The sequence below is a fragment of the Rhipicephalus microplus genome, chromosome 6 (assembly GCF_043290135.1).
Source record: "Rhipicephalus microplus isolate Deutch F79 chromosome 6, USDA_Rmic, whole genome shotgun sequence".
Taxonomy (NCBI): domain Eukaryota; kingdom Metazoa; phylum Arthropoda; class Arachnida; order Ixodida; family Ixodidae; genus Rhipicephalus; species Rhipicephalus microplus.
In genome coordinates, this window is record NC_134705.1 from 41,329,274 (window position 1) to 41,353,740 (window position 24,467).

The 24,467-nt window shown below is 44.0% G+C and overlaps 1 long non-coding RNA gene across 1 annotated transcript; it reads left to right on the plus strand.

The window, feature by feature from the left end:
* Positions 1-8,540: 8,540 nt before the first annotated feature.
* On the plus strand, positions 8,541-21,416 carry LOC142765248 (uncharacterized). The gene is made up of 3 exons (XR_012884119.1): positions 8,541-8,648; positions 17,797-17,937; positions 18,677-21,416. It is a non-coding gene; the product is annotated as an uncharacterized LOC142765248 (long non-coding RNA).
* Positions 21,417-24,467: the final 3,051 nt, after the last annotated feature.

Here is a 24,467-nt window from a genome sequence, read left to right on the forward strand (position 1 = left end):
AATAATAACAGTGAAATCTGAAAAAGTGACAAGCCTAAATATTTAGGCATTTCACTACCAATTAAAGTCTCGTGGTCGGAGAATATTTCGATATTTGTGTAGCCAGTCTTCGAAGAAAGTTGTTTTTTAAAGAAAACTTTAATATGTACCATGCAGAACAAAACACCTAGCTTGTAATGCCTGGAGTATGCCTCAGTTGTATATGATCCGCATTACCAAATATGTGATTGTGCTACTAAAAATGATCAAAGAAAGCAGTTTCACTTTATGTGGAAAGTACAAATGCCTAGATTCTGCAGCTTATAAAAGCGTGCACAAAAGCATTTCGACAGTTTATTCCTTCATATGGTTGTGCATTGGAATTCTTCGCCATAAGCATACTAAGCCGTGATGTTTTTGTTGATGAAGTGCATAGGTCGGCAAAACTGGTGGAGCTTACTCACTCCCTAATGCGATACATTTTGAGCTTTGGACTGGCACTCACGGCAATTTTCTTCGAGCGGACTCTCTCGGACTCAGATTCACGAAAATATTACTCGCGCGGACTCACTCAAACTCACGGCTTGATTCGAGTCTGTGTGAGTGGACTCGCGAGTCTGTTAGCCTAAAATTAGCTTTTTTGACAATGGTGTCAATGCTCTTTCTTAAACACCAATATCTCAAGTAATCGGTGCTCTTCTTGGTGCTGTTTGACATGGTATCAGTAGGGTAATTTTTCTTGATATAGATGACAGCATAAAATATAATTATCACAAACTTTGTAAAGTTAGTGGGTGGAGGTCAAGGCACCCCCTGCATAATTCGCACTTCTGACAAAAAAAAAATTCAAATGGTGTATGAAGAACACTCCTTTGGTATACCTGTGAGTAGATGCGAGTATAAACGGGAATTCAGGTAAGGCTGACAGTAATGAAGATGACTAGACAGGATCATCGGTCAGCAAAAGAAAGTGGAACTCACTCAGACTCGCTCAAGAAATATATATTGCTGTTTGGACTGACTCGGACTTGCCAAAATTTTGTTCATGCGGACTCTTAGACTCTGATTCATAAAAATATTACTCACCCGGACTCGCTCAAACTCTTGGCTCAATTTGAGTCTGAGCTAGTCCGAGCGAGTCGACTCACGAGTCACTTCGCCTATCTATGGTGAAATGCAGTGCCATGTTCTAAATGATAGCATTCTTAGTTCTTTGCTGCTTGTCCTTACCTTGTTCATATGGTGTGTGCTCTTATTTTTGCATTCACCTCTATTGTTGTTGGTATGTACGGTTTGCATTGTACATTAAGCCCATCCTCCTTGAGCTGAAATATTGGTTTGCTGTACCTCAAATAAATAAAAATAACAAACAAGTTTTTCTATTACTACTACTACTACTACATCCTAATGGAAGATTACATTGTCAGAGTGAGAGAGCTTCTAACTGATGTAGATTAAGTAAAAGAAGAGCAACCCCACAAAATTCAAATCCTTAAATGGCAGTCTCCTATATGATTGATTCCACACATTACAGTGATCTCATGCACATGTTTCTCAATGGACCCTTTATTTGTCAAACATAAAAGGAAGATGCTGACCAGATACAAAAAAAAAAACTTTACAACAAAAGCACTTCAGCTCTCATACGATGTCCTGTTCACAAAGTCAATCTAGCTTGTCGGCAAGACCATTTCTTTATAATTAGTTCTATAAGTACTGTAGAACTATTTGCTGAAATGTGATTTCCTAAATATTCATGCAGCATGCTTAGTTCTTAAAGTTATGTTTCATGGTACAATCAGGAGAGTTGATTTACAGTTACACATACTGCAGTTAAGTGTAAGATGTCACTTAAAAGGCATGGTGACCCAGCATCCTGATATCTTTCTTGGTTCTGTTTCTCAATCAAAGCATCAGTTAGTGTTTGAGAACCTGTAGAACTTAAATGCAAAGCCCACCGTTCCCGCAAATTTTATGGAGAATAAATTAGATTTTGGGTGCAAAGGACCATTTATTAAACTTGTATTATTTACTGTCCATGAACCAGAATCGTGACTATTCTCTCCATAAAAACATCAAGTACTTCACCGTGTCTAAGGGTGACTGTAAAAGCACAGATGCCATCAGAATAATTCCACTGCATAGTAAACAAGATGCATAAAGAAATTTATACTGTGTATGCTTCCGATGCTCTAAGTAAAGCATCACGGAAAGTCATATTCGTTAATGTGACATGGATTCTGGGAAAATGCTAGGTGGCCTGTGGTTATAAGACTACAAACACCAGGGACTGTCTATAGGAAATAAGATATCTTTTATAGTATTCTAAGAAAATATGCATGTATTTGTGCATTAATTATATTAAACATGTTATACAAGTATTGCAGCTTACGGACAGGTATTTACTCCTAAAGTCGCATGCTTGGTAACTGCTCTGAAAGGTTGTTGTGCTGCTCCAAAGTGAGATTTTAAATGTTCCAATGTGTTCCAAATGCTGTGTCTTCAGTCAAACACGTCACTGTGAGGGTGGCCAGATACACAGTGGCGGTGTAGTGCTTGGGATGTTGGGTATTTGTAGAGCAAAATGCATGTCTACGAAAGAAGTTGCTTGTCATCTGCTGGAGTGCTCCAAATATTACGAGCACACTATGATGGGCTCTTAACGCTGAGTTTGATGTGCTTTACAGCTTGCATGCGAGATCACTTCTTAAGCAAAATGTGGTGACCAAACAACTCGGCAGCAACAATGGAGAAGATTCCATATGGGAGAGGCTTTTGCATTATGCATTGACATGCCAAGTCCTATTGAGAGGCTCTTGCAAAGTAAATGAGGATGAAAATGATGTCATATTGTAGTAAACACAGGGACAGTGTATTTAGTTTTTGTCTTGTTTGTAATCATTCTTTTTGTACAGGATGCTGCCGAGGTGCTGAAACAACTCCATGAAGAGAAGTGGCGCTTTTATTCCTTGGCTGCCGACAACCCACACTACACTGCACTTGAAACGGTGCTGGCAGAAATGAAGAAAGTACACAAGGAACCTCAAGTGATGGCTTCTTACTTTGCCCAGAAGGCTGCTTTTGCAAGCGCGAGGAGGCGTGGTCGACAGATAAAAGTTATGCCGACTGGAATAGCTAGACGTCAGCCAGATGTGGCCAGAGGCTCGGGCAGAGTGCGAGAGGGTCGACCCTCAAAACGTCCAGTCTTCAAAAAGGCCAAGCATCCACATGCCCTGCACTTAAGTGGCCTAATTATAAAGCAAGGACAGCGCTCCTCTGCTTTATAATTTTTTTTTGCCTTTCAGACTGGGATTATCAACAGGGAAACGCACCCCCACCAGGAGGTGACGTTACCACTAAGCCCTTTAAAACTAACATGCCAAGGATGACGCGCCGCCTTTGAAAAAGATCGGTCCTCCAATCGAAACGTAGGCCAGCCAGTCTGAGGCACTTCCACTGTTCACCCTGATTATCCCACTAAGTTGTTTCCATATGTCGGCTCCCATATAGATTTTAGATTTCTTCACTACAATAGGCATCCGCACGGGACGAAGGTATGGGGGCGGCCATTCCCATAGCTACGTACGAGGGGTGTTGAGCAAACACAGCCCCACACATTGGCATGATAGAAAGAGGGTGCCGCGACTTAGGAAGGAGGCACAAAGTCAGCAATGAACCCTTATTTCCCCTGAAGGGGAAACCTGCGCACGCCTACGCTGACTACAGATCTAGTGTGATGTCACTGCAACTTTCGTTGGCCTTCCTAGAGAGCAGCTCTGGACGCGCTTGTAATAAGCATCGGTGGGGGGAATCAGCATTTAGGTACACTTTAGAGATTAATTAAAATATGCTCGAAATGTTGGCTGTCTTCGACCGTTCATGTGGAGTGTGCTAGCCTGCTCAGGAAACCCACAAAAGGCTTGTCTTAGCCTCGAACTTTGATGGCACCACACCTTTAAGCAATATCGAGTACTCGAAATTCATTGTTTATAGTTATTTCCCTTCAGCATGTCTATTTAGGGATTCTATTATCCTGTTTGAACAGGCAGGCAAAGGTGAAGTAAAACTCGAAAGGGTGGGAAGAATGACTACACAGAGCGGTGCTTTGTGCAGCAAAATATGCAAAAATAGGGTTTTATAAAACAGTAGTGCCAATTGCAATGTAGTCTAGTGATTTGCCGTTTTTTGTAAGTGTTTTCAGGGCACTGTTTCTCCTCATGTGTTTTGTTGCTTGTGAAGATGGCAAGCGAGTTTTTGCTAACACAGCATCCTGATTTTTCTTTTTGTCCAAACAACTGGTGTTCTGCCTTCATTGCCATAACAAATCCTAATAAGCTGCAACAATTTGCAATTCTGCTTCTTGCTATGATGTAATTTGGGGTGACCTAAGCAATTCTGCTGACACTTCAATATGCAAGCAGATACCTTACCCCTAATCTCATTCGCTTGAATTATGCTTTGTTAAAGAGAAGATTGTGAGGAGAAAGAAACATTCTGCTTTGGAACTTCAAATGCATAGCACGAGCAGAATGCTGCGCCAAATGAGTTCGTTCCATGCAGTGAGTGCAAATGTTACGAGAAAGGAGCAGAAGTTTTCTATAAGATGAATGCTGTGAAAAATATTGAGTGACAAAATTGAAAGCAGTATCCACTGTCAGTAGCGGTAGTATTGTTTCTTTTTCAATCATATTCAATTGTAATAATCTTTCTCAAGGTGTCATCTATTGTTGAAAATGCACACATCTCGTAAATACACACTGTTGTGTGTGGTTAATGATGATACATCTTGTATACAATATGTAAATGTCACGATTTCTTTCACTTTAGCGTCCAGCTCGATCCTTAGCCTTACTGATGGATTAAGATCTATAGACTTAAGCTCTGTTCGGCTGCGTGTAGTTGAAGATATGGGGCAACGTACACGATGCAGCCGACTACAAAAGCCTGGACTAAACGAACTAAGTTGTGTTCCTTCATACCATAGTTTTGTTGGCTATTCGTTTGATCAGCCTGCTTGTTTGGTAGACGCTGTTCTCCAATAGCCTAACAGTTTCTCCGTTGTGCCCATTTTCAGATATACAGAGGCCGAGAACTCGTAGGTTCGCTACGATGGGTATTTTACTTCCCCCTGCAAAAATCGTGATGTCTGGCTTTTCCTGTATGCTTTTGCGTCCCCTACATGTGGGCCTATAAATGAGCAATTCCGACTTTTCGGGAAAACATTTTAGCCCCTTACCTTCTACATATCTCTCTACAGTGTCAACAGCTTGTTGTAATATGTTTTCAATGTCGCCGTCACTCCCACCCGTCACCCAGAGGGTGATGTCGTCTGCGTATGTTATGTCTGAGGCCCTCAATCTGGTCAAGTTTTGTGGGTAGGCCAATCATCGCCACATTAAATAACAGGGGAGACAGCACCGAACCCTGTGGCGTCCCCCTAATGCCCAATTCAATCTCTTCAGACTTTGTCTCTCCGACCGCCATTCTTGTAGTGCGTTTGATAGGAAGTCTCTCACATATGCGTAGGTGCACTGTCCTATCCCCAGTCCCTTAAGATTCTCTAATATGGCTCTGTGTGTGATGGTATCGAACGCCTTAGTGAGATCAAAGCCGAGGATCCTAAAGCTCATATGGTGCCCGCAACTAAAGCAATGCCTGTGAACGTTATTCAAAACCTCCCTAATTAGATAGGTTAAGATGGCTTGACGAATAATGATGCACTGGTTAAGACATGAGTAATGTCCTAATCCCGTCGCAAATGTCGTCGAGCACTTCCTGCCAAAAAGTCGGGCATGCCCGCAGGTGAGTGTGTGCCACTGGTATGTGCCATAGGTGATTGACCCTTAGAGAGAGAGTAATAATTATTTTAATTGGAAGCTGGAGAGGTCTGCCTGGTTTCTCACCTGACAGGCTACTCTTTATCTACGTGGGAACTACGAGAACACACATGAACAATTTTAACATGCGAGCACTAAAAAAAAAAACCTGACATCGGCAGCGTTCACTCGACGAATGCAAAGAATAAATGTTGGGGTCTCAGCAGTAATCGAACTCCAGCATTCTGCATGGCAATCAAGCATTCTACCACAGAGCCACGCAAGGTCTCGAAACTAATATTCAAGTAGACCCCAATGTTCGTGAAATGCCAATTGTGTTTGCAGTGCTGGCTATCCAATTTTATAAACAACACATATGTACTCTTGAAGGCAGCGCTCGTAAGTCGGCATGGGTCAGACATGATCATGCATGCCTGACTATTAGATAACACATGCAACTAGAGTTTCCAAATTCAGTGTGATGGATTCTTTAAGTTTCATGTGCAAATGTAGAGGAACTAAAAAAAGTAAACCAATAATCAGAAGGCAGCAAGGTTAACCAGGAAAGTGTGCTGTGGTATGGAAGGAATACAAAGGAACACTACAAAACATCACCCAAGGACAAGCATTTATTGGAGGCTGTATAACTGTCGGATCGATCAAAGACAGAGAAGATCTCGCATATAAAAAACTTTCTGCATTTTATAAACAATGCCCCAGATGAAAAACAGCATGCCAAGAAAAATGAGTTGAGAAAGACATGGTGACGATATTAAAAAATTCGCATGCATAAAGTGTGGTAATCAGCTTGCGCAGGAAAGAGCAAATAGGAATCACTGGCAGAGGCCTATGTACAGCAGTAGACATAAAAAAGGCTGATGTACAAAGAGGGAGTGTGGTAAAGAGCTGTTGCTTATAGCAGGTTGTCAAGGCAACACCAAAAGGCAAGGAAACCCACATCACAATGCTGCCTACAGCAGTATTAACACTGACTGCTCAACAGCTTTCCAATTGTATAATAAAGGTTGTGTCTGCTGGTAGAGTGGTGCGAAAAACAAAGGTTCAATAATAACTTGGACAAGAAACGCGTCCATTGTTTGGCAAAACGTTCGTTCGGTACACACAAGGAACGAGCTCACCCCTGTGCCAACACTTCGTTATCTTCTCTTTCATGAATATTCAACCCCAGCAAACATAGAAATTTATCTGGAAAATCTGGCAAAGCCGTGTGTGCTATGAGGACAAAGCAGGGAAAGTTACATAAACCTATATAGCAGTGTACATCATCACAACATAAACTTTATTAGTTTTTTTCACAACACTGCCTATTATGTATGTCAGTGAATTTGTGAAAAGTGAAATGTATGTAAGGAAAGCAATTAATTACAAGCATTATACACTGCAAATGCACACAAAAGAACAAACACATAGCTAAAACATTTAAAGGGAGCAGGAAAAATATATTAACAAATAGTGAATATACTGACGATAATACACTTTCGAAATACACTAGACATATGGCATATTTTCAATTAATTAGAACACAACATATGTTGTGCTGTTATGTGCTTTAAGTAGCTGTAGGGTAGCAAGCTAGTAATCCTGTGTAAAAGGAGGAGTAACAGCGTTCAGTTGAAGTTGCTGGCCAATGTCGTGGGACTCAATAGGCACAATAACGTTGTCAACAACAGGAAGAACATAGCCCAGTGTTTCGTGAGCTCTTAAGGTGAGAGGGCATGAGCCAGGATTGCAAACAATTCTGGAAGTATCTTGGTGAGGTGGCAGAACGGCGTATGGCAGAGACGTACCGTGGCGGCAACTGAAAACGTCAGATGGGGAGAACACAACGGTAGAGCCGCACAATTCAGTGCGATTGACGGGGACAACGATGGCATTAAGAGGGGGAACATCTATGTAGGAAGCAACAAGAAGCTTGCCAAGGTGAGTGAGCTCATTGTCGGTAGATGGCGCATCAGAAAACACAAAATTCTACCTACGCACGAGCACATAGCCTCCTATATTTATAGAGGAGGCTATGACGAGCACAGTCAATTACCGCATGGTGGCGTGACGAAAAATCCCATCCAAGTATCACATCATGGGAACAAGTAGCCAACACGAGAAACTCGATGTGGTACAGGACGTCCTGAATGATTACTCTCGCCGTACATGCTCCGAGTGGTCGGATAGGTTGCACGCTCGTGGTATTCAGCAATACGTCGGAAGGCGGCGGCGTTACTTTTCGTATCGAGCGGCAGAGTTTTTTACTCATCACAGATACGGCGGCACTCAGGTCAACAAGCGCAAGATTTCGTAGACCTTCAACAAACAGTTCCAGAACGTTTGTGGGGAAAGGGCGACGACTTCTCCAATGCAACGATTTCGCAGCTCGTGCTTCCGGAGCTGCGGCAGTCAGTTTTCCGTCTCTACAGGGTTCGGTCGGCGACGAAGCGGGGACGGAGAACGGTAGCGGCATGGTGAGAATGAGCGACAGAGACCGAATGGTCGGTAGTCGGCTGCAGGATGGTGGTCTAGGTCAGATGGGGACTGGTCGCGTTGCGCTGATTGTCGGTCGCATTGACGGGGCACTTCTCGTTGCGCGTTGTACGGGGCCGTGAAAGAGTCGTCAAAGTACCTCGGAGCTGCAGCCGGGCCCGTTGCGAAGCGCTGGCGACAGAAGCGCGCCACGTGACCTGCATATCCGCATGCGTAACAGATCGGACGATTGTCAACTGTGCCCCTAGGGTTTCCGTTATAGCGCTGTTGTGTTGCTGGAAATGGCGTCGTTGGTACTCGTACAGGCTGGGGAGTCGGCCGAAGTGGAGGTCGTGATGGAGTAGCAGCAACAGCAGCGTAAGTCAACGGCGCGGTAACAGGTGTTGTCTGAGAGACGGACGGCAGTGCCTCAGAGACCTGTGCCTGTATTACCTGTCTGATGGCGGGCACGAGACGCTCAGAAGAGGGTTCCGTTGCCGGTTGATACGACAGACACGAAAGTTGTCGGGCCACCTCCTCGCGCATATATCGTTTGATTTCCGACATGATTGCGTTGTGGTCTCCACGTAGGGTCAATGCTCCGAGAGTTTCGTCGGTAGCCGCTGGCCGCCGTGTCATGACCCGTTGTTTGCGCAATTCCTCGAAGCTCTGGCAAAGAGTGGCGAGTTCGTACACGGTATGGGGGCCCTTGGCCAGCAGCATCTGGAAGGCGTCGTCGTCTATTCCCTTCAAGATGGGTTTGATCTTGTCTGCTTCGATCATGGAAGGGTCAAGGCGCTTGCACAAGTCGAGCACATCCTCGATGTAGCTTGCGAAGCCTTCCCCCTGAAGCTGTGCGCATCCCCGTAGGCGCTGTTCAGCACGGAGCTTGCGTACCTCGGGGCGACTGAATACATCGGTAATGCGTAGGTTAAAAGCACCCCAAGTGGTGGTTGTTGAACCAGAGACTTGCTACCTCTTTCAGGTAGAAGGGCACATATTGCAGCTTCGATGTGTCGTCCCACTTGTTGCTTGCGCCTACCTTTTCAAATGTCGACAGCCAATCTTCTACGTCTTGCTCATCGGTACCGTCAAAAAATTGTGGATCGCGCACGCGTAGCGCAGTGGGCACAATGACCATCGGAGGCTGGGTCATACCTTGCTGGGGGTTTTCTTCAGCCATTTCTGGGATGGCAGGTATTTTCCTGTTGCGGAGTTCCAGGTTGAGTTACCCAGCACCTTCACCACTCTGAAACGGGGTTTATTGGCGCACGTAGTACTTGCACAGCAGGTCTATTAATGCGGAAAGTGGGCAGCAGCAATGGACTTGGGAATCACAGCACTCAGGGCAAACGCCCGCGCTTGGCTCCTCTCACTAAAGGCGTGACCCACTGCGGCACATAATCTTCTTCCTCTCTACATTAGTGTTATGGCCTCTCCTTATGAGGCCCAACCAAAAAAAGAGCACCCACTCCTTCCTTTCAAGAAATTTTTGCACTCGTGACACATACCCGCGCTGAGGCTACTGCAGCAATTCTTCAGTGGCAGCCTCTAAATCTTCTACTGATGACACATACATCACCTGCAAATGACCAGAGATATCGTTTGTGTGTTTTTAGCCATATTTAAGTTGTTCACGTTGAATAAATGGATAAATAGAATAAATAGATACTGCAGTGTATCATCAAGTCAACGTGTTACGTTGCATCCGAATCTGTCGGCTGAAAGCATAAATTTGGTACAGTAGATCATACCATAAGTCCATGTGCGCTCGTAACATACTTCACCAATGTCCATTACCGTTGCAACCATTGTCACTCTGCCATAGCCCCACAGTGAAAATAGAAGAGGCGTGCTTCTTGTCCTAATTCTACCTGTATATGCACGCCCTGCAGGGTTGGTCTAGTGGCCAAGATACTAGGCAGCTAACGCGTAGGTCGGGGGAGCGAATCCCGGCTGCGGTGGCTGCATTTTCGATAGAGGTGAAAATTCTGTAAGCCCGGGTACTCAGATTTGGGTGCACGTTAAAGAACCCCAGGTGCTCGAAATTTCTGAAATCCTCCCATGCGGGATCTCTCTTAAAAGAGTGATGACACCAAATTTCGAGGCTATTCCAAGCCTGTTGTGGGTTTCCTCTGTATGCAAGGACTCTCCTCACGAAGAGTCGGACAGAACAAACGCGTAGAATATAATTTAATTCACTTCTAAAAGTGTAGCTAAATCCTCACTCTCGCGATCTCGGCAAATCGCTTGCGCATTAACACTGACGTTTCAGATTAGGAGAAGTAACGGCAGTTGTCGTGACGTCACACCAGATTGCTTCCTCGTCCACGCTCTTTACATATGTTGTAAATGTAAACGCTTTGTTTCTTTCTTCATGCCTTTTCCCTTCCACTGTCTCGATGCTACTGCAGCTGGCTATGGTGACTGTCAGCGTGTTTGTTTTGCTGGCGCTTGGTGTGGCACGTGTGTATGAGAGGAGACGAAATTCAACACTATGTGTGTGACAGCCTTGTGTGCTCACGTAACCAAGCCACCTATGCATCGACGTCATCGCCCGATTTGGCACCGCGAAACCAAAACCGAAAATGGTCCACATAAGTAAAGCAGTATTAAATTATTTAGCGAAAATACACGAATCTTGGTGTGTGTATCATGCTTTACCTAAAGGAAACACAGCAAAGAACACGCACCCCACAAATTTGGTGGCATCACCCCTTTAATCATATGATGGTTTTGGGACGTAAACCCCACATATCAATCAATACTTGAATATGCACTTTGGCAGCGGAGAAACTAAGAGATTCAGAATTCTGCACAAAGCAAGATGAGGCGAGTATATGCTGCAAGCCCCCACCTTCATGCGACTTTTTCAACCAGTTTAAAACGATCATTTGTTCTTGATTTGTGAACACCATGTCTGATCCTATCACTGTAAACCATGGTCATTCAATTGACCTCTCCCTGTTTGTAAACAGTGTGATGTCACTGCGGGTCCCCCGCACACCATACCCTCTCTCGGAGCAAGTGCTGGTTGGCAAGAAAGTTCTGCCGGTGGCATCTTTCTGCATAGCAGAGCTGTGTCTGAATTCCTTCGACAGAAATTTTTACATTACTATGTCAAAAAGTCACAGCTTTTGAAAGAAAGGGGTCGCGAAAGAGTCACTGTTCATAGTGTGGAAATTTGGTCGTCGTAGATGGATGGATGGAAAAACTATAGTACTGAAAGACAAGACTGGCATGCAGTGGGCTTCACCAACGAAGAGGGCAGCCTTAAAAAATCTGATCTTTTCCGAAAGTGAATGTTTTGAATGTACACGGTGACTATCACATTGAGAAATTTTTTACATGGCATGGATGTAAACTTATTCAATTTCCATCGAGGCATGTGCAATGCAGTTTTAAACGAGGTACAGCATTGACGGCAGCGTGGTTTTGAGCTGCAGTGCTTGTTGCGGATAAGATTCTCACTCATTGCACAAACGTGTGATCGGAGATGAATAAAAAAAAAAAGAAGCACTTCTTGCCGTGCGTTAGACTGAGGTTAACATATGCTCGTAAAACTTAAAGTGAAATTCTGCCGCTGCGTTTCGCAATAACTCAGTGAAAATTCATGTGATGTGAAACCCGACAGCTTAATAATATATAGTATTATCTAACGCAGTTACCATGCTGCGTTTGACACCTATAACCTGTTTTCAACCTATATTACTCCTTTAGGCCTGATACACTAACTTTTAATGCGTGATTGTGACTTAGCAAGTATAGAGCCGCAAAAGTACAAAGTAGATAAGAAACGAAAATCTCCACTGTGTCCATTAACACGTATGAGGTATTCGATAATACGAGGTATACCGTGTGAAGCATATATGCAGATTCGGCAACGCTACAACATGCTCATAGCTCATGAGTAGTCATATATATCACCCGGCGATCATGCACTTTTATTTTTCTGCGCACTGCGCATACGCTGAGATGTACCCACTCTCAGATGATCACGTCAAATAGATTTTTACCTTGACTAAATTGTCAAATCGTAAAGTTCTATCGACAACCGGTTACTGCAACCGGCCCACAATGAATATCAGTGCTTTCGCAAGCAGCTAGGATGCATTGCGTTATTCACACTGCGCACACCATGCACAATATTCTCAGTTTCACAGTCCTTAAAGGTGAAGCAATATTGTCAATGCCTTTCAACGCACACTTCATGCCACAGTCAACACTGCCCATTTTCGAAGACGATGCCACTGTTCCTCGCACAGGCCGCCTCGTGTGTTCACTTCTCCGAGATAAACAGCCAGCCAGCGTGACAAATATTTCATTACGCACTTCACCACACAGGTCTCTTTCGAGCGTCCAGTGCGAACGGACGTGTTTTTCTGAGCTTTTGCGTCGGCGAGAAACGCTGCGGCGTCTCTGTCGTTTTCAAATGATTGCTGTCAGAGTATTGCTTCAATCCTCCGGAATTGTACACCCTTCAACAGATGTCATAGAGGATTCTACCGAGCCCATTTTTGACCTGGTAGGCCCATTTTTCACCGTTTTTACAGAATTTTTGCCACCGGGCATCCACCCGTGCCGACGAAACGGCATCATGCCGGAGGTATTGGTGGTGGAAGGGGAAGTTATTTCCCAAGAAAACGCTAACGCGCCTGGGTGGCAGACTGCTTTAGGCAAGAATAAGCGTTCTCCCCGACAACAAGCGTCTGCTTCTTCTCAAAGTAGAGGAACGGCTGGCCATCGCACGGCCACGGCGCATGGCGTCTTGCAGCCGCATCGAGGCTTCCCCGATTGCCGAAGAGCCATATTTGAGTCTTAGTCCGACCGAAAGGAGGCCTGGATCTCAAGAAGGTTAGCCTGATTCGTCTAGCCTAAACCCTGGAGACGGCAGCAAAACTATCCCCGGAAGAAACACTGCAGGATATTGTCTGCCCGAACATTACTCAGAATATCGTTGTGGTCTCTACGCCAGCGTCCCGCAACGCGGGCGTCTACGCGGCGCTGCAACTCATCCGCCTTGGCTCAACTGAGTATCATGTTTTGGCCTACAGGCTACTTCTGACGAAACCTAAAAGGTGTCATCCGAGGCGTCGACGTGGACATCGATGAGCGACAGTTGGCGGCGATGATCGTCAACCAGCGCAACCCTAAAGCCATGGAGGTGCATCGCATCAAGGAAACGACTACCGTCATCATTCTTTTCAGTGGTCTCAAGGTACCCAACTATGTTATGTGTGGTTCGAGCATGCTACGGTGTACTTTGTACAGGAGACAGACTGACGTTAGTTATGGATGTGGAGCTCTCGGCCATCGTGCCGATGTTTGCCCGACACCGATAAAGAAAGTGTGTCGCGGGTGTGCTGTCAACGATCCCACGAACGATCACCAATGCCAGCCGACATGTGCCTTGTGTGGTGGGGCACATCTAATGGCCGACAACTCCTGCCAGTACCGATTCCAAGTCCCCTACTTTGTAAGGTGACGAAGACGGCGTAGAAAGGCCGCCAAGAAACGCAGGCAGCACCAAGAGGGTCTGACGTCAGGGGATTTGAGCGTGGCACGAACCATGAGGATGCGCTGTCTCTCACCAGCTGTAAAGAAGAGTCGCAGCAGCTCAAGAGGTCGCTCTCACTCCAAGAGGCACGCCTACTCTAAGGGGCGCTCCCACTCCAAGGGACGCTCTCACTCCAAGGGACGCTCTCACTCTAGGCTACGCTTCCAAGAAGCTCCCAAGACCTGGGCGGATCGTGCCAAGCCAAGCCCGGCGCAGCAGCCAGCACAGGTAACGCATGCGGCACTGCCAGAGCAAAAAGAAGACCCTAGGATTGCATTCTTACTTCAAGAAAATGCTAGCTTAAAAGCGCAGCTTCAGCAGATGAGGGTCGAGTTTGAAGCCCTTAAAAATACAGCACAGGCCCCGGTGCGGTCTTCGTCAGTAGAGCCACGGCCGGCTAAAAGAAAGATAGGAGCGGAAGGGGAGGTAGCGACGGCTTCCGACTTGGACGTCTCGGTGGTCGCAAAGGTGGCTACCCTTGCCGGCAAGTCACCGCTCGTAGCTATCGGTGACTTTAATGCACCTCACCCAGCCTGGGGTTATCCAAAGGCCAATGTTAAAGGGAAAAACCTTGTTGAAGCTATGACGGACTGTTCCTTGGAGCTGGTCACGAACCCTCAGTTCCCAACCCGCTTGGTCAAATCCGTTTCAAGAGACCCACTCTGGATCTGGCATTCATCAGAAATGCGGGGAAAGTTCAGTGGGTTAACTTGCAGGAAAGCCTGGGAAGTGATTACTTCATCCTCACAGTCATGCAGGAAACCCGGGCAGCTCCACCTAAGGAGTACAAGGTGACGGACTGTGACGAGTTCAGGAAGTGCCGGAAAGCTGATGAGAGCGAATATGCCACGTTAGAGGAACTCTTTTCTCGGCTCACGGAGGATGAGCTCCTCGCCACCAAGACTGTTCAAACCGACTTACAGGTAGATACGATAGACTCGTGTCTTGCGCATTTATTGGAGGCAGAAAAAAAATTGCTGGTTGAAAGATGGCGCACACAAAAGCTAAATAGGAGGCTCCGCAAACGCATAGCTCTCCTCAATAAAGATATTGAAGAATATTGTCAGGAGTTTCTAGGCATCAGTGGAACGAGGTTTGCTCAGAAGTAGATGGGCAAATGCGCACCGGAGATAAATGGAACCTGTTGAAGGTACTACTCGATCAGACAAACTCCAAAAGTAACCAGAGGTTGGCAATCGACCGCTTAGTTCAAGCACAGCGGAGCAGTGGAGTCACTGACACCACTTTACTCAAGAATTTGGCAGAGCGATAGCTTCCGCTTGGCCCCTCCGGGGAGTGGGATTACCCGGTCTACCAGGGAATGCCGCTCGTAGAAATCAACTCGTCCTTTACGAACCTCGAGATCGAAGAGGTGCTTTATGCTCTTAATAGCCGCTCAGCCCCTGGTCTAGACGGCGTTGCAAACAGGTTGCTGCGCAATCTCGATGGAACGTCAATCGCTAAGTTAACCGGGGAGGTCAATATCCTCTGGGCAGAAGGTCGCGTACCTGAGACCTGGCATACCGCCTCGGTAATGCTCATTCACAAGCCGGGCAAGGTACTTGCCATGGAGAACTTCCGTCCCGTTTCTCTCACATCTTGTGTGGGGAAGGTGATGGAGCATGCAATACACAACAGAGTATCTCAGTATATTGAGGATAAAGAGCTGTTTCCGTACAACATGGTAGGTTTCCGGCCGGGTCTCTCCACCCAGCATGTGATGCTGCTTATTAAGAGGCAAAATATCGATCGACACACACAAGATGTTCGAGAAATATTGGCCCTTGATCTCGCCAAGGCCTTCGATACGATTTCACATCAGTTTATACTGGAGCAGGTAGAGCCCGTGAGATTAGGTCCCAAGTTCCGCGCCTATGTTCGCGCCTTCCTCAGGGACCCCAAAGCAACCATAAAGTTTGGCAAATTAAAGTCGGAGGCCTTCACCCTGGATCACAGGCAGGGGTCCTGATAAAGATCACAGGCAGGGGTCCTGATAGGACTCTTGAAAGCATTTCATCCTAGGAAAGAAGTGATGTGTCATTGACACATCTGTTGAAACTTGGAAGGTAAAAAAAGTATTTCAAGCGTAGGTATGTGACGTTTCTTGACAATACATGACTGCGACATTGCACACTTCTATACTGCACATGTGTCTGTTTCCTAACATACTTGCTAAAAAAGCCATAACAGGGTGTTTATCAATTTAAATTTTTTCAAATTTAGTGATTTTTCCAGGTTTTTCACATAGATTAAAAGCAAACTCCATGACCATAATGTCTTCTTGGAAAATGTGCGGTGGAAAGAACACTTTAGCAGTAAAAAAATAAAATAAGAGGCACTCATATAAAACAAATGAACACATTTTACACACACACTCATAATGTTGTGAGTGTATGTGGTAAATATGAAAAAATGTGTGTATCTGGTCAAAACAAAACTTGTGGCCCAGGCACTGAGGAAGTTGGCTGTTTGGTTTTTGGAACAACCAGAACACAACCACACAAATAAAATCAACTGCAGCTGCAAGTTTGAAGGAGCCTGCGATAGTCCAACAGTGCAGCCAATGCTGCTAGGAAACGTAAAGGTGGCGCTATCTCGCGGCATTCGTATAAAACAAGGATGCAACAGCCCGGCCAGTTGGCTTACTGGAGCACATTCTAGTTCATTATAATGGCTATTGCCTGCAGGCCATTTAGGATTGGATTAGATTACCTTGATCTAGACTGCTATATTTACTAATGATTTGCATCCCCGTCTCATTTGTACATGTCTAAAATATACTTTTCAGCAAAAAGGAGTACTTACGCATTTTATGCGACCTTGTCTTGACAATGACTAACAACAATGTCGCAACAACGAAACTGCACAGCAAAATTTACTTTATCCTTCCTTCCACTCTCTTTTTTTTTTACACAATGCACACATGCTTGTCGGTGTTTTATTTCTCTGGGTTCTGACACGTGGAGCACAATGAAAGTACTCAGACACCTGCAATAAAAGCTGCGGTAGCGTTTGAAGCGCTGATGTTTGAATATGGGGCGGAAAAAAGGAATCTGTCAGACCGCAACTGCTTCCCCGATTCCATAGGTAAATAAAAGATGCAGAATCGTGAGTTAGGCAAATTGGTGAGTGTTCACCGTAGAATATTTTACAAAGGAACGGGTTAGAAGCAGTCAGAGAAAGTCACAGCGCTGATTTCACAACTGAAATTTATTTGGAAAAGGAAAGAACATATATATAAAACATTGACTCATCAAAACTATGCACATGTACACATGTGTTACAACACAGAATGATTCATGTCTTCTCTAAGACCTTATGTTCTTCATCTAGACGAGTGTTACATGAAATACTTATGCACTTGTTGTTAGATCTAATGAAAATGCTTCGGCTACATGTCAATATTTTATATTTGTTTTCTACAAGTGGGGCACACACAGGGCTGGGTAGTATCACAATAGTATTTAAGAGATACTTTTGAGTGTCTGTATTGCTGTATCGAGGCACTTTTAAAAAATGTATTTGTATCTCTGTAGTGAAATGCTTTTACGGTGTATCGCATGTATCGCGATACTATCCAGGACACGGGTATCTTGTTACTTTTTTTTTTTCGTAAATGAGCTGAGACGTGTTGACAATGGGGAAAAAAATTTCTGCTGTGACCTTGGCAGTCCACGGCAAGATATGCACCCACCATTTCTACATTTCTGCTGAGGGCGAAACTGACTCCTACCTTCTTGAAAGCGAGCTAGTTGCTTTGCTACCCGCATCCCATGATGTGTTTGAATGATGGCCTGCTTCAGCGTGACAACAATGTTATACTGCTATATTGAATTTAAGCACAGATATTTTCATTGTGAGGAGTATTGTATACTGCACAATGGGCGCCATTTTTTAAATGTATTTCCTCATGCCAATTGAACGAGTAGTGTTTGTTTTTCTCATTTTTTTTCCACTTTTTTTTTGCAGCGCCCATTTGAAAAACTGGAGCTTATTGCGGAAGCCACAAACCACCCAAAGAGAATTTGGTGCCGTGTGCCATTTACGATACTTCTTTCTGCAGAGCATTTCTGAAAAACGCCAGCATGGCCAAACAGCGATTCGAAAGAGGTCTTTTTGAGTTTCCTTTCGCATTCCTTGTTTTGTCCGTTCTTAATTCTTTCTGCCTTTTCTAAGATGTTTCTAGAAAACACTAAGCCTTCAACTGGAAGTTCGTTTGTTTATGGTTCCAGCACTTCGCTTGAACTATGCTCCTTCTAGCATAACTAATAGTGTTGCTGTTGAGTTCCGGATTTCAGTGTACAATGCGTGCGACTGATGCTCTCATATGGCATAGTTTTTTATTGCAACTGATATCTGTAAATATGTGGTTATTAACAATTATGTGCAGTGTAAGCATCCTTTGTAATGCCTTAATGACACTCGGAGAATGGCGAAAATACAATAAATCAATTTCATTTGCAAGTTTCAATGTGCTGCACATTTTAAATATTATGCTGCACATAACAAATGTTTGTATGGAGTATAACTATCCCCGACATAGACAAAAGTATTTTACTATATGTATTCTGGAATACTTTTTTGTCTTTTTGCAAACGTATCTCTGAAATATCCTGTCACATGAATTACAAATTTATCTCAGTATCTGTATTTTATGCTTCCAAACCACGCATTTCGATATCTGCATTCCAGAATACTTTTTCGGGCATCTCTGCCCAGCCCTGAGCACAGATCCACATGGCCTACAACGAGCTGCCAAATTAGATGTGATTTTAGCATCTGATAGCATTAGCCCATGCTCTCTTAAGCACACGTTTATGTAATGCCCATTTCACCTACATATTCGCAGCTGCAAGACAGTGGAATCCCATAAACCATGCCAGTAGTGCAAGGAGCATATTTGTGGACATGACTGGAGACACATTTGTTCCCTTTCCCTGGCTGCTGACACAATGCTCTATCTACCAAAGTACACACATTATGCACTTTATTACGTGCTGAGAATGACATGTTTATGCAATAACGAGCACCAACATTTTTCAAACCATGTGCTATCCTGTGTATGTATGGAATAACTGCCTGCCTCTTTTTCTTGCTAATTTCTAGTGCACTAGAATCACAATGATAAAACTTCTCGATCTTTGAAATAAGTTTTTCCGACAAGGAGCAAATCACGTCACTCGGAAAGCCATAATTTGCAAGGCGAGCAACTTGTGCATCAAATGCATGCGCCATAAGGTGCTCGCGTAACTTCTGAAGAGCGGCACCCAGCACATTTGACGCAATGGCTCCCTGTATGGTTTTGAGTGGCCAGAATTAAAATTTAGAATTGGCTTTATGAATCTAGGTTGGTATTGCTATATATGTGATCTTTGACGAAAGCCTGTCTTAAATCGAGAAACTGTAGCTCATCAATTTTTTGAAACTCTAAAGTGAAACGCTGACATTTAGTTTTCCTTAACATCTTTCTTTATATTAGCAACCAGTAAAGAGCAATTGTTAATGTCCAGTAGAACTAAGAAGTCATGGACATATCAAACAGCGTGTGATGATAACCAATTCAAATGCTTTTGCAGCTGCCCGTCTACATACCCAAGAAAGATATAACTAATTACAGGTATATTCATGATTCAATGCAGATACCAGATTTTTGGACAAAATTATTTCCCTTCCAAGACACAATGATAGAATTTAGGTGGCCTGCATGAGCTCTAAAAACGACACAATAGAGATGCCACACTGGCACTGAAACAACAACTCATCATTACCTTCTCTCATGCACTGCTTTATACACTTCAAATCTTCACATTGGGGCAAACAATAATATAAATCTTTTACGTCTATACCGAATGCATTACGGCACAAAGAAGGTTGTTCACTTAGTGATAAGATGATAGATTCTGAGTTAGAAATTCTTAGCGGATCACAAGTCTTCAGCGGATCACAAGTCTTCAAACGCTCCGAATTTCTTTGAATATACTCTGAAACATTTATTTACCAAGTGTCTTTTTCTGAAACAACAGCCCTTAGTGGCAACATGAATCTTCACTGAAATAAAAACTGATAGTTTTTGCCTTTTTCACACTTGCCGCTACATGTTCCTGATTAAGCGTTAGTAACAGGGCATAAACTTATTCGTTCAGTCACCCGCTTTGTGCATCAACACTTTTCTTTATTGATATATACCCTAAAGGCCCATTCAGGCATTACGCAGGGGGTTTTAGTTATACAATAAATTTGCAAATCAGAACATTGCCATTATAAAATTAAAGTGGTAAACAATGTAAAATACAGTTCCATAGACAAAGATGCAAAAGGAAAAAAAAATTGTGGCAGGAATGAAAACTCAATAAGAGAGACACAGCTATAGTACAAAAAAATATATATACAGAAAATTGCCATGAAAAAAATTGCCCCCTATCTGCATATTTGACCAAAAATGTCGTCGAAAGACTATTGTATTTCGCCTGAAAAGAGTGAATAGACAGAAATATTTATTTGATGTTTTGCACAAGAAAACTGGTGAATGGGGTCCTGGAGATGTTGCGTGAGACATGAGTGCCATCTGGCGGTAATTTCAGAAAACGAAAGGATGGCCTTTGTTATAGCGAGCACGCAGCACGCAGCATGCGTGCAATCTTGGAGGCCATATTTTGTAGATTTCAAGACAGGTAGCAGCACAGTATCGTCTTAGCAAAGCGTAGGAGACTCCCCTTTTTATGCGAAGTGTCGCATTGTCAGCTGCAGTGCTTAGAATTACTTATTTATACCTTTTCTAGTATAAATAAACACAGTGCACAATATCGACGTGTTGATATTGTGCCTCAAATATGCTCAATATTTGCTTTTTATTGACAATCGTACAAGTATGAACGCAGAAACTTGAGCAATACTGGTGGATGCTGTGGATGTGGTCGTACTTGAGCCTTTTTGCTGACGGACCAAAATTTTTGCATTGGAGTATCCCAAGCAAGACTATCATCATTAAGGAGAAAATATATTTACAATGAAAGAAGAGTAAAAATAAGCACATACATGCACTTACAAACTCACACATATAGGTAAGTCATATGTCCAAGAAAATATCGAATTGGTTTACAAAGTTGGCACGATCAATCAATCAAGCGATGTCGCTTGGCAGTGTGTTCCAGTGATGTGTGCTTCGAAGTAATGGTGAGTGTTGATACATAATTGTGCGTGCCAAAAAAGGGTGTATTTTGAATTGGTGATCAATTTGTTTCAAAATATTATGAGGTGTGTTTGTACAAGCTTCATGAAGGCACATTTACTATGATAAAATGTACGAAAATGCAACAACAGTGACGACAGTCTGCGTTTTTCAAGAAGGGGTAATGAAAGTGAGTGTGTAATATCTGTAGTGCTGTAGTTGCGAGAATACCACTTGGTGATAAATCCTGCTGCTTCATTTTATTTTAATTATAGTTAATCAATGAGATATGATTGATGTGGGTTCTAGATGATGGATGCATATTTTATCTTTGAACGGACAAGTGTAGTGTATGCTAGCATTTTAGAGGTATAGTTCACCAAGTAAAGGTTTCTTTTAATAAATCCAAGTGCTTTTGACACCTCACTAGTTATGATATCGATGCGCTTATTCTAAGGCAGGTCAGAATATAAATGAATTCCAAGATACTTAAATAGGGATACTTTTTCAATGGGGAGAGCTTGAATTTCATATTGACTCATTTCTGTTTTATGTGCTCTTGTAAACGTCATGGCTTTCGTTTTGGAAGTGTTAATTTGCCATGGTGACACCAAAATGCGAGTTTATTAGGGTCCAACTATAATGACTCGTTAGCTTGGGTACTGTCAATTTTTCTATAAATGATGTAGTTGTATGTAAATAATTTGATAGTAGATGACAAACCATGTCCAATGTCGTTGATGTAAATGAGAAACAAAACTGGTCCCATGATTGATCCCTGGGGAACACCAGACTTTGCATGTGAAAGTGAAGATGCATGTCCATCCACATAAATTGATTGCCTGCAGTTGCTCAGAAAATGATTCATTCAGCTTTTTTCCAAACCAGTGGCTACCTTATCATTATACATAGAGCCATCTAGAGTTGAAAAGAAGCCTTCCTTGTCAGCAACCAAAACATGCAACTTAGCTTCCAGATGCGTCTCAGACAGCATGAACACCGTTTTGAGGAGTGACCAGGCTATGTACAACAAAGGCAAGCTAAAAAAGCCAGTAGGATTTTTTTGTGAGGCTAAGTTGCGTGTTTTGGTTACCGTCATACTACCTTCATTTACGTACTCTTCTATGAACATAATGATAATAAATACTCATGGATTTAATAACCATCTCAAGGAAATGAAATGAAAAGAGAGTGTGCTACTCTTAAAATATCTGCAATAAGTGCATAGCGGAGGACGTTTGCAGCTGCATCGCCAATAATAATAATAATAGCAATAATATTATACAAGGCAAGACATAGCCCAGCAAACCTTTTGTGATGGCAGTTCTAACATAAGCACCAAACTAAAAGGCCTTCAAGCCAAGCCGAATTTGTGGCCACGACAAATATACACAAATTTACCGATGTGAGAAATGCTGTGCTTGGAAAGTCAGATATGATATGTGATATGTAGAAGGAACATACATCAAAATAGTGCATGTACCAACATGGAAGCTAAGGAATGCTTTAGTCAATGGGAAGAATAAGCTGCAGAGCGAACTTTCTGTAGTCTTCTTTACACTGTAGTCTGCCACGAGTGTGACAACATGTCAGTCTATGAGACCTGTGATTTCAATGAAAGAGTTAAACAACACAACAGTTCAAAATGAAGTCACCAAATCATGGGTGGCCTTGGATGCACTCGCTGAACATGCGGAATATACAGGCTTTCAAATTGACTGGTCAAGCAACCGTGTTCTGGTCGAAGAAAACAAGCTTGCATCATGCCAGCACCTGGAATCCCTGCACATTCACACAGCTGCACATATACTCAATAAGATTTATGGAATGCTGACCATATACTTTTGGTGCTTACATCACGCACCTAGTCATACTTAATTACTGTCACAAAGACACAGGCAATACGATGTACCTTTCTTATGGCTGTCATTCAGAACAATATCAGGTGCCCAAACATCAGTAAACTTTGTGTTATTTTGGTCGGTGTATCCTTTTGTTTGTACACTAAGAAGAAACAGTTATGCATTGCCTTTTTTTAGGCCTCTTCTAGCTGTTCACTGTAGTTGCAGTCGAAGGAGTGACTTTTTGAGTATTGATCAAGGGTAATGCTTATTTTTTTGATGATGGCACAGACTGCCGCCAGTTTCCATGAATTACCGTATATACTCGTGTAAGGGCCGCACTTTTTTTTCGAAAATTTTGCTAGGTGCGGCCCTTACACGAATCAGGCCGATTTAGTACAGGCCAAAGGTCTGTACTGTTTATGCAACAGTAGCAGAGTGCAAGAGTCACAAATGACATGCCAGAAATGTTTTTATTCGGATTCCATTTCGCTGTCCTCGTTCTCGGAGGAGCTCGCCTCGGCGTCCGCGTCTTCCCAGAGACGGTCATCTTCGGTGCCGTTCATGGAGTTCGAAATTCCCGTTACCTTGAAGCTTTTAGCAACTACTTCTACTGACATGGCACGCCACGCATTCAAAATCCATTCACACACCTGTTGGAGCGACGCCCGCTTCAGCCGTCCTGTAGGGGTCTTCTCGTGGACGCCTCCAGCCATCCATTCAGAGTAACATCGGCGAAATTCCACTTTGAATGGTCTGTTGACGCATACGTCGAGCGGCTGCAGCACACTCGTCAGGCCACCGGGAATGACGGCCAAGTCCGTACGAGTTGCGGCAACTCGGTTCTTGACGCGGTCGGTCAAGTGGCCCCTAAAGCTGTCCAAAACAAGGAGGGCTTTCCGTTGTAACAGCCCTCCAGGTCTGTTTGCCCAGACGGTCTTAATCCAGTCAACGACCAGTTCCTCGGACATCCAGCCCTTCTCTTGCGCACGTACGACGATTCCCTGAGGGAACTTCTCTTTTGGGAGAGTCTTCCTTTTAAATACGACGTACGGCGGAAGCCTCCTGCCGTCTGCCGTGATGCACAACATCACAGTGCACCTTTGGCGTTCTGCACCAGTCGTGCGCACAGACACACTTTTCGCACCTTTTAAATCCACTGTGGTGCTTTCCGGTGCATCGAACCACACAGGTGTCTGGTCCGCATTCCCAATTTGGGACAGGTCGTATTCATGCTCCCTCCTGAGAGCATTCACGAAGCGATGAAACTTAATGACGTGGTCTTCGTACTCGCGCGGCAGTTTTTGGCAAATCGTCGTTCGGCGCCGAATAGAAAGCTGGTTACGGTTCATAAACCGCGTAGCCCAGCCCCGACTTGCCTTGAATTGTGCCGGGGGTATTTCCATGTGGCGAGCGATGCTGAGGGCTTTGACGCGTATCATGTCAGTCGATACGGCGTAGCCGTCCCTTCGTGTGTCGACGACGTAGTTGACGAGCTCGCTTTCGAGTTGCGGGTACTTGCACTTTTTCCCGCGAAACGCCTTTCGGCTCCTGTTAGTAGCGGCGAGGGCATCTTTCTGATTTATCCAGTAACGCACGCGCTTCTCATCGACGTCGTACTTTCGTCCAGC